Below are 19,212 nucleotides of genomic sequence, written 5' to 3' on the forward strand. Positions count from 1 at the left end.
TGGTATGGATGCTTACCATGTAAGGGACCTCAGGCATAGATGACGGCTTTGCATAAGAGGTCCGGCAAATAGGCTCTGGCCTTCCTTCCGATATCCTCCGTTCTGTAGGCTGTCTTGATCCCTCTTCCCTATACCCAGTGAGACTGACTTGTGAACTGCGATGACCTGCGAGATCTCGGCTACCAAACAGAATGTAGTTATGGGCCGCACAGCAGTATCTAGGTTCTCATGACCCTGCAGGTAAGCCTCTGGTTCATAAAGGAAGGTAAAGTCCCCGACCCCACCAGGGAGGCAGTCCGCATCCCCATCGACAGCAATAGGGGGTAAGATCACTCTGGCTGTATCCGGCAGGTCTGGGAGGGTCTTCTTTATAGGTGTCGAAACTGTCAGATTAGGCTGGTCGCCCAGCTCTTTTAGGCTTCTCATATGGTCTGGCTCGAACTGCCGTGGTGTTGGGAGGTGAGTCAGTGGGGATTTTAAATCTACCTTTGGTTCCGATAAGGCGGTGCTAAACAGTCTCTGAGCACTCCCCTCAGATCAGCGAATCTGAGGGACATCAAATTGCAGAAAGCTTCTAGATGAATGAGTATATCAACATTTAGTTCCTCCATGATTCACTGCAGAGTATGATTGAGGCTCCACGTGAGTGTCAAAATTGCCTGATCCCCAGTAGTTGTTGCGTTCGTAGTTTCAGCTAAATTTAATGCATATCCTCTATGGTCCAGTGTTCAGAGAACTTATGTAGTCTTCTTAGATCATACACCCCAGTTTAGTAGAAAATTTAGCTGCACTGAGCGGTCAAAAGTATGTAAATAAGCCGGACCGGTCCGGAGCTATTATGAGTTGCGACCGCTCAGATGCAGGGCTTGCTCCTCCCCCCCACGTCACTGTTTTTAATATGTTTTAAATTAAAGTTTTTAAACATACTACCGCTGCCATTGTCGATTTTTGGAGGATCCATGGTTTCACTCACCTGTTCTCTGCAACTGGGGAGCCTGCCTGATAAGTCCTCAAAGTGGCCACTGATACGGAGTTCTATACTTACACAGGGAGAACACGGAATCAATTCCTTACACTTGTGAGAGATACTGGAGTCTAGAGTCAGCCGAGCGGCTCAGAAGTCTCGGTCTGCCCCAATTGCGCTATAGTGTGCTTCACAAAATGTGAGTATATATCTATATACTTTTTTTGCTTACTGGATCTTATCTGGTGATACTGCACTTAGAGACGCCTCTGTATTTTTTCCTTTCATCAGGAAAACATCTAAATATGACCTGTATACAGTTGGTGAGATAAATTCAGTCACACCCTGGGAACTCCCCTATTCAGCCCAGGGAATTCCCCAGTCCTGATGCCTTTCTGAAACTGTTACTTTTATTTTACATAGAACAAATACAAAGTTCAATGTAATTGGTAAAAGATACACAGAAATATACAAAGTATGATTCTAATTTGTTAAAGTTCCACAGAAACATTTAAAGCATAATCGGAATTTGTAAAATCACAATCCTTAGTACACTGCTGTATACAGAATCTATATGCATTAAAATACAAACTAGAAAGGGCAAAGCTTAAATGTAATAAAAGTGAAAGGATCCAATCTTGTCACGCCGCTCCCTTGCGCTGCTCTGGCTGTTGCCAGGGACGTGGCGGTTGCTGCTCTGGCTGTTGCCAGGGATGCGGCGGTTCATGTGAGCGTGCAGAGATGACGTCATCGTCGCACATCTCTTCCCCTCTGAATCTGGTCCGGATCTCCTGTGGCGCAAATCTTGCACCTATGTAAGTTTCTCACTGCCTAAGTATAGGTGTTGCTTCTTGTGCTCCTGGGTGCTGTGTTACTGAACTGCTGGATTGCCATACTGATATTACCCAGACTGCAGGATTATTACTGTTTAGCTGCACTTACATTTTTACAGCTCAGCCTATATGATCCGGCCTGACAAGTGGAGTCGTACCTGAAGCGCAAGAGGATAGCTATCTAGGCAGCTATTAAGAGTCCAGCACGATTATGTGGCACTTCTCAAGTGCCTTACATCTAGTAAGTACAACCTGTACGTGTGCGTGTTTGACCTAACACCATTGATTTTGCACTATTGTGGCGCCTTCTTCTTCATTTTATCCATACTACTACAGAGCCTTGCTTATGAGCCAATAAGCCTTGGAAGGGGTACAGCAGCCTCACGACACCCAACGTTTGGGACCTTGTTTATCCAAGTCTGGAACAAACAATTTCTGGGACTCTTTGGGCATTTCATATCCAGTATACATCACTAATATCATTTAGTGATCACGTTCGTTTTGTTTTGTTGACACATTATTATAACACTGATTTATATACTGCACATTGTTTAATATCATTTGTTGCATTTGTATTGTCTACATCCCCATTATGATTTATGGGATGTGAATATATTGCTATATTTATTTTGTATTAGCATCACTGTTGTATGAGATTACACTGTCACTACTTATAAGTATTTTATAGATTTATTAACTAGTTTTATTGGCTGATTGTTTGTGATTACCCCACACCTTGCACTATCACTCATTATTCACATTATTTCTAAGAGCAGGCGCCTCTAACAATTTTTAAACAATGATATTGAACTCTGCCTGTCTGACCACACTGCTTGCTTAACCCCTGAATTGCTGGATTGCTATACTGTTACTGAACTCTGCCTGTCTGACCACTCTGCTTGCTTAACCCCTGAACCACTGGATTGCCATATTGTTGCCGAACCTGCCTGTCTGACCATTATATTGATTTACCCCTGAACTGCTACTCTGCTGGATTTCCTTTTTTGCTATTACCCGCCTGTTCCTGCTCTTTCTATTGGTTCACCCCTGAACTGCTTTACTGCTATATTGCCTTCCTGTTCCCTGACTCAGCCTGTCTTGACCTTTTTCTGTCTTCTTCTTATTGCCTGAAGGACTACCCTGTCTACCGTGAGTACCGCTTGCCTCATTTCACTAAATTACTCTGTTCTGGGATATTTCCTATCATTCCACTTGACGCCAGGATAAGAAGACTACTGGCCAAGTTTGGTCTGATAGAAAGATATCCCACAAGCATTACAAATCTGAAGTGTAAAGTAATATAAAATACAATGCACAAAGTGTAAATGTAACAAAACTCTTTTACACTAGGTTGTCTCTCCTACAGAAATGCAGGGAATGCCCCTTAGAGAAGAAAAGAATATACTTGTCTAGAATTTTGTGAAAGATCTTGCAGTTTTGGAAGATCATTTTAGATCATCTCATCTGAGCAGAGAGATTTGGATCATAATTCAGTTTGAGTTACATGCCCCTTTAAACACTTTCTCCTTATTTAATCTCTAAGTCTTGAAACCTAGATTACTATAATTATACATACTGTATATATCCTGGTAAACCTCTCTTGCATGATACCATTAAACAAATCTTGAGTAAATGAGGTAACTATGAGTAAGACATTTAGATTAGGACTGTATTCATAAAGGACAAATAGTTGATAAGCACAAATTTGGCTGGCTACACAATACGCAATGGTTTTCCGTACCCGGCATTTACCTAGTCCTGTGATGCTTATACCAAGGAATATGTAATTACCATTGGTGATGTCACTCTATTTCATGTTTAGCTTCATAAAGGAAATATGAACATTTCGCTGACTTAATATATCTTCTCAATTACAAACCTAATGATTTCCATGTCCAAAGACACTCATGGGACAAGATTCTTAAAGATCTGCAGTATGAGTGCACATGTATATTTAGGGTTGCCAACTTTTTTTAGCGGAAAATAAGGGAGACTAAATAATCAAAAAATTTCATATAGGAAATCTATAAAGTATACAGAATTTACTGAAAGATTATTCATACAAATCATCTTCATTCACATAGTCTAGTTTGATTCAATCAATAACTTTCTGCAAATCCATGAATTATTTTTTTATTTAAGGCCAAATGGGGTTAAAGAGACATAAACCCAAATTTTTCCTTTTATTTTTCAGAGAATACAATGTTAAAAAACTTTCCAATTTACTTCTATTATCAAATTTGCTTTGTTCTCATGTTATTCTTTGTGGAAGAGATATCTAGATACGTAGCGTGCAAATTTCCGCAGTACTAAATTACAGGAAATAGTGCTGCCATCTAGTGCTCTTGTATAACATTGCTGCAAACTGTTGTCACATAGTGCTGAAGATGCGTGCACACTCCTGAACGTAACTTTCTGCTTTTCAACAAATGATTACAAGAAAACAAAAAAATTGATTATTGATGTAAATTGGAAAGTTGTTTAAAATTGTATGCTTTATCTGAATCATTAAATATTTTTTTGGGTTTTATGTCTCTTTAAAGACATTAAACTGTAAATACATCAAGCTTTGTCTGATTGGTCCGATGTCAAGAGTATCATTCGAAGATTTGCGGCTGGTGTTACTTCAATATCATTTATTTATGATATTATGTTGGCTAAACAGAGTGAATTATATTTCAATAAATTATGCAATTTTTGGGGTAGGTATTTCTCTGCGAGTTTAGATAGTCTTCAGATTTCTATGTCATGGAAAGAATCTCATTTAAAATGAATTAATAATTATTACTTATCCCTTATAAAATGTCCAGATATTTTCCTTCACAATCGTTTGTGTGTTCGCATTGTTCATTTAACAAGGCGGACATTTTTCATTTATTTTAGTCAAGCCCTAAAATTTTCCAATTCTGGTAGAAGATTTGGTATTGGTATAATAAATACTATAAGGACTTGAGACAGTTCACAGCAGAAGAGATATTTTACCTCACTAGTTATGAGCTTAGGCCTAAGATGGTAGTTAAAGTTCTAAATACCATCAACAGCAAGACATTTAATACTTAAAAGTTGGAAAGATCATGTATCTCCGAGTTTTTCTCTTTTTTTAAAAGAAATCCAATACCAGATCCTCTTCGAATTTTATCACACGAAATTTTCAGTAGAAGCTAGGATAAAAAGCTTTCTCTTGGACTGGCTTCCAATAATTAAATCCTATTCCTTTCCAATTCAAAGGCATATTCTTACCCCTTGTTGGTATGTAAATCCATATTATTGACACCAGAATTAAACATAGGGTATGTCCTTATACTACATTAAAGTAAATCGGACTTTTTTCTTGGAAGTACACTAATCAGAATTACATATTTTACCTTTTTCTCTTTCTTTTCTTCCTTGAAGTAGATATATATGTACTCTGTGCGTATTTATGACCTCTGTTCTAGGCTATAATATATGTTACTATTATGCTACTATTAATGACACATAGAAAGAACACTAATTATTCTATTATTGGAAAAATATGATATAAACTAGAGTTCTTTGTTAGGTTGTATTGATTTATTGGTAATGTGGATCTGATGTTGTTTTTTGGTCTTAAGAAATAATAGAACAGAAAATGGCTGAAGATCAGGGTAATGGGTCATAGGAATCGGTTATTGTTATTATTTGAATCCTGCGTGGTGTAAGTGAAAATAGAAATTGTTAACATTGTTGGGTTACAAATAAATATCATTAAAAAAAACTGTAGATACATCAAAACAATTAACTATATAAGAGTACAAGAGTACAATATTAAAGGGACAGTCTAGTCCAAAATAAACTTTCATGATTCAGATAGAGAATGCAATTTTAAACAACTTTCCAATTTACTTTTATCACCAATTTTGCTTTGTGCTCTTGGTATTCTTAGTTGAAAGCTAAACTTAGGAGGTTCATATGCTAATTTCTAAGCCCTTGAAGGCCGCCTCTTCTCTCAGGGTATTTTGACAGTTTTTCACCACTAGATGGTGTTAGTTCATGTGTGTCATATAGATAACACTGTGCTCACACTCGTGGAGTTCCAGTGAGCCACCTCACCTAATTGGCTAAAATGGATGTCTGTCAAAAGAACTGAAATAAGGGGGCAGTTTGCAGAGGCTTAGATACAGGGTAATCACAGAGGTAAAAAGTGTATTTATACATCTGTGTTGATTATACAAAACTAGGGAATGGGTAAATAAAGGGATTATCTATCTTTTTAAACAATTCAAATTCTGGTGTAGACTGTCCCTTTAAGTGTTTGAAATGACATTTTTTACATTTGTTGTAAAAAACAATGGACAAAAATGTTCTAAGAGCAGATAAACAAGGAAGCCTAGAAGACTGTAGAAAAAAGTTTGGACAAATAAGGGAGACCCCTAGAAATAAGAGCTACCATAAACATGAGACAAACCAATCCACGTGTTGTGTTGCTTAATGAAAACTAAATTCCACAACTCAATGCAACCGTACTTCATGAGTATCTATATTGTACTGAATTGAATAAGAACTATGTGCAAAAAGCATTTCTTTGCATGAAAACTACATCAAAGTGTGTTTCTGTGAGCAGCTGTGGTTCTAGGGGGGTACAAGTGGTGCAAATGTAAAGCACCCCTATTCTTCTAATTTTCAACCCCATTAGGGCGAGAAGGAAGGTAAAAAGCATCCATAATTCCACCCAGGAGTGTATGCCACCCCCAATAACAAGGTTTCTGGAACCATCGCTGTCTTTGAGTGAAAACCGTATAAAGGTTTAGAAGTTTTTATATTGCATAATATTTATATTTATACATTTACTTTGACAATGCCCCTGTTTAGATCACTTCTGGAAACTGATCTCACACTGGTTAAAAAGTATGGCATTGAACTAGCACTAAATCATGAGACGCTCATATTTTTGAGGCTACCAAAGGGTCTAAAGAAAATGGATACATTTCTAGGTAATATTATTGGCTAGAAAGGTAGTTTTTAGAACATTGAATAGCAGGATTTCACCATCACTAGCTAAACTTACAAACTAATGTTATATAATTCTGTACATAGTGCAGAATTATATAACATTAGCTTACCGGCAGATTTATACATTAAAGTATTGAAGAGAATTTTTATTTAAAATCTCCTTTTTTTAGAACACCGCTCCTTGCTCTACTGAGCCGATATGTTTTTTCCACAGCGCATCCGGCAACACTGTCTATTCGCAGTGTGCCCAGTCGTGCCATTAAAATCAGACCCACTCAGTAGAGCAAGGAACGGCGTTCTAAAAAAAGGAGATTTTAAATAAAAATGATCTTCAATACTTTAATGTATAAATCTGCCGGTAAGCTAATGTTATATAATTCTGCACTATGTACAGAATTATATAATATTAGTTTGTAAGTTTACTGCCCCTTTAACGACTATCTCCTACACCAGCTAACTATTGAATTATGTGACACTGTTGGAGACGTAAAACACAGACGTACCTGTTTTATGAGAAAATGGGAATGCTATCTACTTAGTTTACCACAACATTTGCAAGTACAACTACTACAGTCCCTTCGAAATTCAGAATTCATCTTTAATGCACAATTTAGACAAGAGTTGTTACTAGACTTTGAAGAGAGAAGAGATGATAACTAACTTGTGTTGACCCAGAAGAGGAGTACTCATAAATAGGGATGGGCGAATGTGTTTATATTCAAATTTGAGTGTTAGAACAAATGTTATTGTAGAAATTTGATTTACATAATCGAATTTTGATAAGAACGAATATTCTTAAAAATTCTATAATCAAATGTTATTTTCAGTTTTCAAATGTCACTTTCGAATTCGAATGTCACTTTTGAATTTGAATGTTCATAATAGATTGAATATACACATTCAAAAAATGAATGTGTATATTCGATTTATTATGAACATTCGATTTTGAATATTACATATATAAAACACAGTTGTAGACTAGAAATATTATTTCAAATTTGAATTTGAATATTACATTTATAAAACACAGTTGTAGACTAGAAATACTATTTCAAATTCGAATTTGAATATTACATTTATAAAACACAGTTGTAGACTAGAAATAGTATTTAGAATTTGAATATTACATTTCGAAATTGAATGTGATAAAATACATAGCACAAACATTTTATTAATTGAACAAATATTTTTGAATGCTATTGAAAAATACGAAAATGAAAATTTGAAAATAGAATGTTATATAAGCATTCAAAATTCAATTTGAATGAGCGAATTTATCAAAATCTGTTTTAAATTTTGACATTTTAGAAACATTCGCCCATCCCTACTCCTAAAGAAAGTAATTACAGATATATTTATGATTCAAATGGCTATATTTGAATTTAGTTTCCAAGTTATTTTATAATTAGCATTTGGGGATATAGCCTAATATATAATGGTAGAGACTGATTATGTTATATTATTTTATTTTCTGTTTTTCTTGTATTTATTTTTTTCCATTATTGTTTTGTTTGTTAGTGCTATGTTTGTTTCAAAATGAAAAATTCAGTTGGCATTGATTTTGTTTCCTAAGATACTGAGAAGAATGTCCTGCGCTCTCACAGACCGGGAAGACAATCTGGAACTTAACCTGTAACTAATACTTATACTTATGTAAGTGATATTGCCTGTGATATAAAGATATAAATAATAAAAAATAAAAAATAAAAAAACATACAATTTCACATAAAAACCTTGTACAATTTTATATCAATATGTATGTGTAAAAAGGAAACATGTTCAATTGTGCTACAGTTATATGTAATGGTTGTTGCAGGGTGCTGAGATATCAGTGCCATAAAACACACTCTGGTACTCTGAGTGCCCCTTTTGGTTCTGTTTGCCAAGTGTCCAGTATTCAGCTGGACAGTCCAGTATTTTATCAGGCTATCCAGTAATATATTTCAAGAAATTCTGGACATTTAAAGATCCATTTAAAAGGGGAAAAAGTCTTATAAGTGTCAGCTCAGATGCAGCACCTTTCTTTTTGCTTTTGACGAAATTTTGTTTTAATTCTGAAATTTGAAAAGAAGCTGGGAGCTGGGTTGAAAATATCCCTGAGAGCCAGTATTTGATTATTCAAACAGTGCTTTGCTTTGGCTGCACAGTTAGAAAAAGACCACTAAAAACAGTAGAATAATAACAAGTGTATTATATAAAGACAATGTAATAGCATTTACGCTGAATTTCAAACAAGCATTGTTTTTTTTTTTTTCTGACAAATTTGTGTTTTCCCCATTTGCCATGCCCCTGTATCATGAGTCAGCCATCATCCAATCACAGACTAGTATACGTGTTCCCTTTGAACTTGTGCACATGCTCTGCTTAGTGTCTCAAAAAGTATGTATATAAAAAGAATATGCAAAATTTGATAATAGAAGTAAATTGGAAATTTTTTAAAACTGCATGTTCTATCTGAATCATTAAAGTTTAATTGGACTTTAGTGTCCCTTTAAGAAAATCTTACAAAGTACAAACAGAGCACTGCGATGTTTGAAAAGAACAGTCTAATGTAGTAGGGCTGCACACAGGCTGCATTTTCTTTAAAGACATCTCAGATCACATCATGTTATGCTTTGGGGAGTGTCAGCTGCATTTTGAAGCCTCTATGCATTATATGTTTGGTAAAAAAAAACCCACTGTCTTACAACTTACTAGCAGTCTTTCAGGTATCAAAACAACATTCTGGGTGTGTTGTGACTAGTCACTGGGGTAATGTTTCTGCTCTGTGTGTGTGCTACTGACAGCAAAGGGGATAAAATCACTGCTAAGTTATTTTTTAAAATTATATATATATAAGAAAAATCTCCACACCGGTAAATAAATACTGAAAAGTCCATACAGTATAATTGACAGTTTGACACTATGTACAAGCCTTATAAAAAGTGAAGATTTATTCGGTATGCATTAAAACAATGAGCTGAAGCAGAGGTGCAGCTACGTCGTGTTTCACGCCCATCTGGCGCTTTCTCAAAGATTATTTGGGAGCGTAAGTGTTCAAATTTAAATACCTAAAAGGGTTCAGCCCCCAACACCTGACGTAACATCTGTATGTGTGTTACCTCTACGGACGGTTATATCTTAAAGAGACATATATGTAGCCGCTTAGAAAAATGTCTCTGATATGTATTGCTGCCACTGTCACCCGCATCTCATAGTTATATCTGTCTTCTAATAAGATGCGGATACACCTTTGCTTCATGGGAGTTTTTCTTCAGTTCATTGTTTTAATGCATATCTAATAAATATTCACTTTTTATAAGGCTTGTGCATAGTGTAAATTATACTGTATGGACTTTTGAGTATTTATTTAACAGTTTGGAGATTTTTCTTATTCATTGAGGACAGTACATGTGTTTCACTAAGGTAGCGACTTCACTTACCAGGATGCTTTCCCCCCTTTGACGCCGAGGATGACGGCATCTTCTCCATTAACAAAGGTAACATTGTACCAGTGAAACTCCTTATTTACCCTAATTCCTTTTATCCTTCAGTAGAATAAAACGCTGCACTCACCGGTCTTAGAAAGTAAATTCCAATTTAATTACATCACAATTTCATGAGCAAATACCCCCAAACGTTTTGGTACCTTTCTCAATGGGTGATCCTATCTGTATCCAAGTGTTCTCTACAGAACACAAACGCTGCCCCTATTTAACCCAAATGTGCTACTCATTTCCAGTTTGGCCGGACCAATGCGATATCGCCGCATCACAACTAGCTAAATTCACTAGTAATACAGAAGCACATGGCTATTTAGCATGACCGCTCCCCCTTGTGACGAGTTGCAATTATGTACAGACAATCCACTGTATCAGAGAATTGCAACGGCACAACCTATCACGGAAACTTACCCCAACAATATTAAAATCACTACTCATTAATTATATACAAAACAGTATAGCCCATCCCAAGATCAGGATTAGGCTACTTAAAATATACAACTTTACAGTGATACCTGATACCCTTTCGTGCCCATCATAACATGGTAGACACTTCACATAGGCGGATTAAGCACTTTTATATTATATAACCCAAATTTATATAGCATAACTTGAGCCAGACCATAGATGTTCACTTAGGAGGTAATGCTCTATTATTATTATCTCTGTGCCATATATATAGTGATGTTAAGAGTGAGATCGAAGATAGAGACTTGGACAGGAGCCAATTATATATATGTTGATTGGTTTTTACATAAGTTTAAAGTGCCTAATAATTTAATCACAAATTAAAGGAGGCATCTTCATAGCACTCTAATAAATGGATAACTGTTGGGATATGAAATGCTCCAACATAAAACAACGTTTATTAAACTCATGTAAAAAGTATATAAAAAATGGCAAAATTACTAAAAAAAACAATAACTGTTTACAGTACTAGTCTGTTCTAACTCAAACTTGTCCAACCAATATATTGTACGCTACTTAATTATTGTGTTTAAACCAGTGGTGACCAAATAAGTTATGGTTGTCCCATTATTATGAGAATATAACTGCAAAGGATCTCTGTTGAAAATGCCTATTGGGGACTATCAGTCATAGAATAAAAGGGATGTCCGCTATCTATCACTTGTAGTAATCCACACAATAATTATTAAAACTGTTTGGGTCTGTGCAGTCACGTTACTGAAAAATAAACCATATAAAAACAAAATAATTATTATACAGAGCTGGTCAGATGCAGGTAGTGCAGATTTATGTACGTTTTGCTGTTCAGCTTTATTAAAAGCAGGTGGGTTAGCTCTTATAGCCCACAATAACCAATCAACTGGTCTCTATCCTCACACACCTTTTTGTAAACCAATCTTAAGTTCCACCTATCACAATGACTATCACATCATGTAATCCAATTTAACCAATCAAAAATAGTCATCAGTCAAAGGTATTTATTTAGATACAAATTGTAAAAAGAAAAATGTGAAACAGTGTGCCTGATCATTGTCTTACTAAGCATGATGGAAACCATCAGATTTTATAACAATGTTACTTTTTAAAACAACACTTAATGGAAAAGTCTTGACCTTATAAGAAGACATATGAATTACAAAAGGAGGGTGTTTGTGGGACAGAACATTATAATCTACAGATGATAGACAGCTAGGGTGAGAATAAACTAGTGCATAGATTACATAAATCTCTTACCAGCCTTGATGTGATCAACGCTGGTGGATAGCAGCATAGACTCAAAAGTGAGTTAGATCTAAGTAAGGGCAAATCACTTTGTTCTATTCACCTTAAAATATACGTTAGCTTATATAACACTCCAAACTACAGAAGTATATGATACAGCAAGCAGTGTCATACATTTGCATAGCACTCTGAGTGAACAAACAAGAATTGTTAGAGGTAGGGATGAGAAAGTGATTCTAACACATGCGTCTCATATTAACACTGATGTTCCTCACTCCTTCCATAATGTGTAGTATGTCGCCTCGGACGCCGGCGCCTTCCAAACTAAAAGTGGTTAATTGAGATATTAGGGGGAGGAACTCAATGGGTATCTGCCTCTCACATATCTGAATGTGCCTTGTGTGGAGAAGCATGTGAAGACAAGTGTGAATAAGCCCTACTTATGAGCTAGCATTTGTGTCATAAAGCATATATTACCTTTCCACTAATGGAAGAGCGAAGATCCCACTAGCTGCATATGAAAAGCAGTCACAAACATGTAATGTCTTTAACCCCTCCAATCTTTGAAACACATACAATATATTAAAAATATATGGTGCAGGCTGCCATGAGAGCAGAGTGCACTTAGGTGAAGAGACAGACAATTCTCAGCCTACTCCATATCTCTGCTTGAAGTAATGGGCGATTGGATGGTCCAGGGTCCCATACTTGCTAACCCAGAGGCTGTTCAGCCAACTGCAACTTTCATAAACTGCATCCCTTGTTGACATCAGAATAATGATTATAATAGTGTCTGGTGAGTCGCTGAGCACCCAGGGGCTTTGTGATATACAATATATTAAAAATATATAGAGAGGAGATTAAAAAAAAAATGAGCTAACTAAGGGCTCAACTGCTGTCATATCTTGTTATTGCAAAATGATGAGCTCCTAACAAATAAAAGAGTGTGAGTTGTTCAAGGGAGCTATTGTCAGCCGAAGTAAACCAGTATAGCTCTAGTCTATGTGCTGTTAACAGATCCACAGTTTTTCTTATGGGCCCCTCTCTCTGTCTTCACCTCTTCAGACTCGATATGAAACAGAGTATCATGCTAATTATCAAATTGTAGTGTTTCATCAAACTTAAATGAGAAAAGTCCCATATATGGTGCAGGCTGCCATTCTCAGCCTACTCCATATCTCTGCTTGAAGTAATGGGCGATTGGATGGTCCAGGGTCCCATACTTGCTAACCCAGAGGCTGTTCAGCCAACTGCAACTTTCATAAACTGCATCCCTTGTTGACATCAGAATAATGATTATAATAGTGTCTGGTGAGTCGCTGAGCACCCAGGGGCTTTGTGATATACAATATATTAAAAATATATAGAGAGGAGATTAAAAAAAAAATGAGCTAACTAAGGGCTCAACTGCTGTCATATCTTGTTATTGCAAAATGATGAGCTCCTAACAAATAAAAGAGTGTGAGTTGTTCAAGGGAGCTATTGTCAGCCGAAGTAAACCAGTATAGCTCTAGTCTATGTGCTGTTAACAGATCCACAGTTTTTCTTATGGGCCCCTCTCTCTGTCTTCACCTCTTCAGACTCGATATGAAACAGAGTATCATGCTAATTATCAAATTGTAGTGTTTCATCAAACTTAAATGAGAAAAGTCCCATATATGGTGCAGGCTGCCATTCTCAGCCTACTCCATATCTCTGCTTGAAGTAATGGGCGATTGGATGGTCCAGGGTCCCATACTTGCTAACCCAGAGGCTGTTCAGCCAACTGCAACTTTCATAAACTGCATCCCTTGTTGACATCAGAATAATGATTATAATAGTGTCTGGTGAGTCGCTGAGCACCCAGGGGCTTTGTGATATAAAAAAGTAGCTCGGGTGACATGCGGTAGCACTCATTGTCAGAAACATAAAGTAGGGCTCCTTTTTATTTTCCTGGGTCACCATGATCTTATAACTCACTCTGTAGGTTGTCAGATATTTCCTCTTGATAGCGAACACCTGATCCAGCAGTTGGATCTCCTTGGAAGTCAAATAGATCATCTGTGGTATCTACGATAGCACTTTGCAAAAGAGGGAGATCTGTAGGCTCAAATGCCTCCATATCATGTGGTTGATGAGTTGAGAGTCAAATATGTCCCTCAAACCTGTCTTTAATTCCTTAAAGTGGTCGTCAGTGAGTTGTGCCATCTCAAACTCCCATCTGTTTAGGCGTTCCATTATGTGACAGAGTGTCATGCATATTCCTTCTATATTAGCACTGCCCCTTTAACTGCTTGGAATTACCATAAATACCTGCAATCCACACTCACTCATTGCTTGGTATTGCTTCTCTACTGGGACCAGTCCTGAGCTGCACACCTTTCCTGCAATTCCTGCAGCAACCGCTCATTGAGCTCTGTTCCTGTTTCGCTCCCAAGCAGAGCTGGGACCTGCTCCGCTACCGGAACTGCGGCCTCTGTGACGTCACACGCCACTCTCCTGCTGAGACCGGCTGCCTCCTAACCGCTTACCGCTGCTTATCCTACTTGCGGTTCCTCTCACAATCAGTCTGCAACTTAGGTATTCAAGGTACCGATACTAGGGGGTTATTTCCTTGCTTATATTTTTTTAACCTGTATTATGCTTTACACACTTGTGCTTATTCGTAAGTACACCCATTTTTACTTGAGCTCATGTTATAAAAGTATCCTCCATTATTTTTCTGTTTTGTGCACAAACATATATTTAGCTCGTATTTGTTAACCTACTCCTCCAAAAGAGGCTTAAGCATCTATTCACACTGCTGATTAGACTACTCCTGCATTTATCAGCAATAGTGTTGTGCTGATGCTTATCTAATTTTTATTTTTGTTTTTTCTTCTTCACATATTAACTGCTTCTTGTGTGTGTGCTAGGTTGCCACATATTACTTATGTGTAATATCCGTGTGACACCCTGCTACACACTTAGCTACACCCTATATTATTCATATACCTATTTATCAGTAGCTGTGGTCCACTCTAACACATGTCTCTTTTCCCTGACATTACACAGAGGTGCTTAAGATAATGCTTTACCTAAGTCTCAAACCTAATTGGTATGTGCGGAAATGATTGTCTATCAGCAGTATAGCTTAACTGCATAACACTGGAGGGGTTTAGCTTATATTAGAATCATCAAGCAAAATGGTAATGCGCTTACCGGAGACTGTGGTACTGTGCTGTGACCAGTACTGAATCGCCTGCTAGCACTTAAGTCAGTGGCTAGTACACTGTCGGATATGATTCCTCCCGGGGCTTTCTCCTGGGGCCAAGGAATTGTGCTGTAGGCGTTTTTGTGTTCAGCAACTATGGTGTATTGCTCAATTGGGTTTAAACCATAAAATAGAGTGTACAACTTCCAAGGTTTAAAAGAATTTCAAATCAGCTTTATTATAACGCGTTTCTCAACCGCCAAGGGTCGTTTCTTCAGATATCAAAGCGCTAATTTCTAAGCACTTGAAGGCCGCCTCTCATCTCAGGGCCTTTTGACACTTTTTCACCACTAGAGGGTGTTAGTTCATGTATTTCATATAGATAACACTGTGCTCATGCACGTGGAGTTCCTAGGAGCCAGCACTGATTGGCTAAAATGCAAGTCTGTCAAAAGAACTGAAATAAGGGGGCAGTCTGCAGAGGCTTAGATACAAGGTAATCACAGAGGTAAAAAGTATATTAATATAACAGTGTTGGTTATGCAAAACTTGGGAATGGGTAATAAAGGAATTATCTATCTTTTTAAACAATAAATTTTCTGGTGTAGACTGTCCCTTTTAAATCATCATTAAAGAGTCAGTCTACTTGATTTTGCTTATTGTTTAAAAAGCTAGATAACACCTTTACTACCCATTCCCAAGATTTTCCCAACCAACATAGTTATATTAATATACTTTATAACCTTTAAATCTCTGCTTGTTTCTAAGCTTTGCAAGCCACCTCTTATCTCAGTGCATTTTATTAGCTATTCTTAAAAATCCAGGATGATTAAGAGCAAAGTTTATTGGGTTTTTTTTCTTATGAAATGATTATCAAAGGAACAAAGCCAAAAATGCATAGCTTTTAATATGTGAAGTTACAATACATTAATTCATTGCATATTGGCTAAGGTAAGTCATATTTTTACATATATTCATTTTTATTATGCTATACTTTATTTTTCTATTTAAAAAAAAAAAAAAAAATTCCCAGTTTCATATCCGTTTAACTGGATTAAATTAGACAAGATCCAAACTACAATGACCAGAATGCATTGGTAGTCCTAAGCACATGATCGCATGGCCCACAAAGCTTTGCCAATCTGTAACAGAGGTCAGAACTACAAGTACCAGAATTCTCTGCTGCTGTATAATTTGATATGTTGTTGTTTTTTGATTTGGGGATTAATTAAATGTCAGCAGCTGTTTGAATAACTCACAAGAGGGGACAGCTGAGAGCCTGTGGTTTTTCACCTCTTCTGTTTCACCCACTCATAAGCAGTCATTCTATTTAAACTCTTCAGATTGCAACATTTTTCCTGTCTTTTGCACACAATGTTTCTTAAATAGAAAATGACATTCCTATAAGTCTGCTGGCGTAATAAAAGTGTGTTTATACAATGTCACATGTTATGATCTAGCTGTGTTTTCAAGCCATTAAAGGGACAGTGTTCATATATCTGTATGCAATAGACACTACTATAAAGATGAATATGCACAGATACTGATCTAAAAATCCATTATAAAATCTTTTAAAATCTTACTTAGAAGCTCCCAGTTAGCACTGTTGATGAGGTTAGGCTAGATAATGCTGTCCAGCATCACTATTTTTTTGCTGTCCAGCAGCACAATGCATGTTTCCCTCTGCACACCCTGCAGCATGTGTAACTCATAAGTGTCCAGGAAAACATGGCCGAGGTGGCAACCCTAGGTTAGGCTGGGACACCCGGTAAAAGGGGTTTAGAAAGCTAGGGTTTCCACCTCGGCCATGTTCTCCTGGACACTTATGAGTTACACATGCTGCAGGGTGTGCAGAGGGAAACATGAATTGCACCCATGGATAGCACATGAATAGTGATGCTGGACAGCACTATTCATGTTCCTCCCTGCATACCCTGCAGCATGTGTAACTCATAAATGTCCAGAAAAACATGGCCGAGGTGGCAACCCTAGCAGATCCCCCCCCCCCCCCCCCAATATGAAAAGACAGATTACATAAACAGGAACTGCAGGAATCTGTAGACTTGGGTCTATATCTGATACTTTAGGGCTTGGTTAGGAGTCTGAAAATCAGCAGAATGTTATTAAAAAAATAAGCAAAACTATACATTGTTACAAAAACACTATCAGATGGGTTGTATAAATGGAACATCTACAAAATATTTATGCAAAGAAATAACTTTGATTTGTCTGACGCTCCCTAGAGTGACCAGAAAGCAGGTGTTTGATTTCCAGCATTTTGAAGGAAACTTGGGTTACAGTACTAGCTTTTTGTACTCTCAGAATCAATGGACATCTACACTTTTTACATTTCTATCTATCTATCTATCTATCTATCTATCTATCTATCTACCTGTCTGTCTGTCTGTCTGTCTATCTAGCTGTCTGTCTGTCTGTCTATCTATCTAGCTATCTATCTAGCTATCTATCTAGCTATCATCTATCTATTATATCTATTTATCTATCAATCTATCTATCTATCATCTATATATATATCTATCATCTATTCTATCTCTCTATCTATCTATCTATCTATCTATCATCTATCTATATATCTATCATCTATCTATTCTATCTCTCTATCTATTCTATTCTTTCTATCTATATCTGTCTGTGCCAATAGGAGGCTCAGTGTGGTGGCTCCCTTGGTCTACAGTAAAGGGAAGGGGCTCTGCGAAGAAGAAGAGTAGGTTAGTGCATCTCTCCAGTACGCTAAAGGTAAGTATAAAGCTACAGGTTAACTTTTTCACCTGTAGGTTTTGAATGTTTAAATTTGTTTATGAAAATAAATGTAAATGTTGAACTAATATTCATTATTTGTTTTGTTTAAAACTAAACAAATACTGAATGACACAGCAATACATTTTTTGGGAAAAAAATATCTGTGCACACCTCACACTTTTCTTTTTCTTTTCTTAATCTTTTTTCAAGTACCTTTTATTTGCAACTGTTAGAGTGGACTGTTTTATCGTGAATATATATATATATAAATATAAATATATAAAGTATATGTGTGTGTATATATGAATGAAGTGCATGTGTGTATATATATATATATATATATATATATAAAGTGCATGTGTGTATATATATATATATATATATATATATATATATATATATATATAAATAAAGTGCATGTGTGTATATATATATATATATATATATATATATATATATATATATATATATATAAATAAAGTGCATGTGTGTGTATATATATATATATATATATATATATATAAAGTGTATGTGTGTGTAAATATATAAAGTGTATGTGTATACAGGGAGTGCAGAATTATTAGGCAAGTTGTATTTTTGAGGATTAATTTTATTATTGAACAACAACCATGTTCTCAATGAACCCAAAAAACTCATTAATATCAAAGCTGAATAGTTTTGGAAGTAGTTTTTAGTTTGTTTTTAGTTATAGCTATTTTAGGGGGATATCTGTGTGTGCAGGTGACTATTACTGTGCATAATTATTAGGCAACTTAACAAAAAACAAATATATACCCATTTCAATTATTTATTTTTACCAGTGAAACCAATATAACATCTCAACATTCACAAATATACATTTCTGACATTCAAAAACAAAACAAAAACAAATCAGTGACCAATATATAGCCACCTTTCTTTGCAAGGACACTCAAAAGTCTGCCATCCATGGATTCTGTCAGTGTTTTGATCTGTTCACCATCAACATTGCGTGCAGCAGCAACCACAGCCTCCCAGACACTGTTCAGAGAGGTGCACTGTTTTCCCTCCTTGTAAATCTCACATTTGATGATGGACCACAGGTTCTCAATGGGGTTCAGATCAGGTGAACAAGGAGGCCATGTCATTAGATTTTCTTCTTTTATACCCTTTCTTGCCAGCCACGCTGTGGAGTACTTGGACGCGTGTGATGGAGCATTGTCCTGCATGAAAATCATGTTTTTCTTGAAGGATGCAGACTTCTTCCTGTACCACTGCTTGAAGAAGGTGTCTTCCAGAAACTGGCAGTAGGACTGGGAGTTGAGCTTGACTCCATCCAGTGATGTTGCAGCTCTGAAATAT

The sequence above is a fragment of the Bombina bombina genome, chromosome 7 (genome assembly GCF_027579735.1).
Source record: "Bombina bombina isolate aBomBom1 chromosome 7, aBomBom1.pri, whole genome shotgun sequence".
Taxonomy (NCBI): domain Eukaryota; kingdom Metazoa; phylum Chordata; class Amphibia; order Anura; family Bombinatoridae; genus Bombina; species Bombina bombina.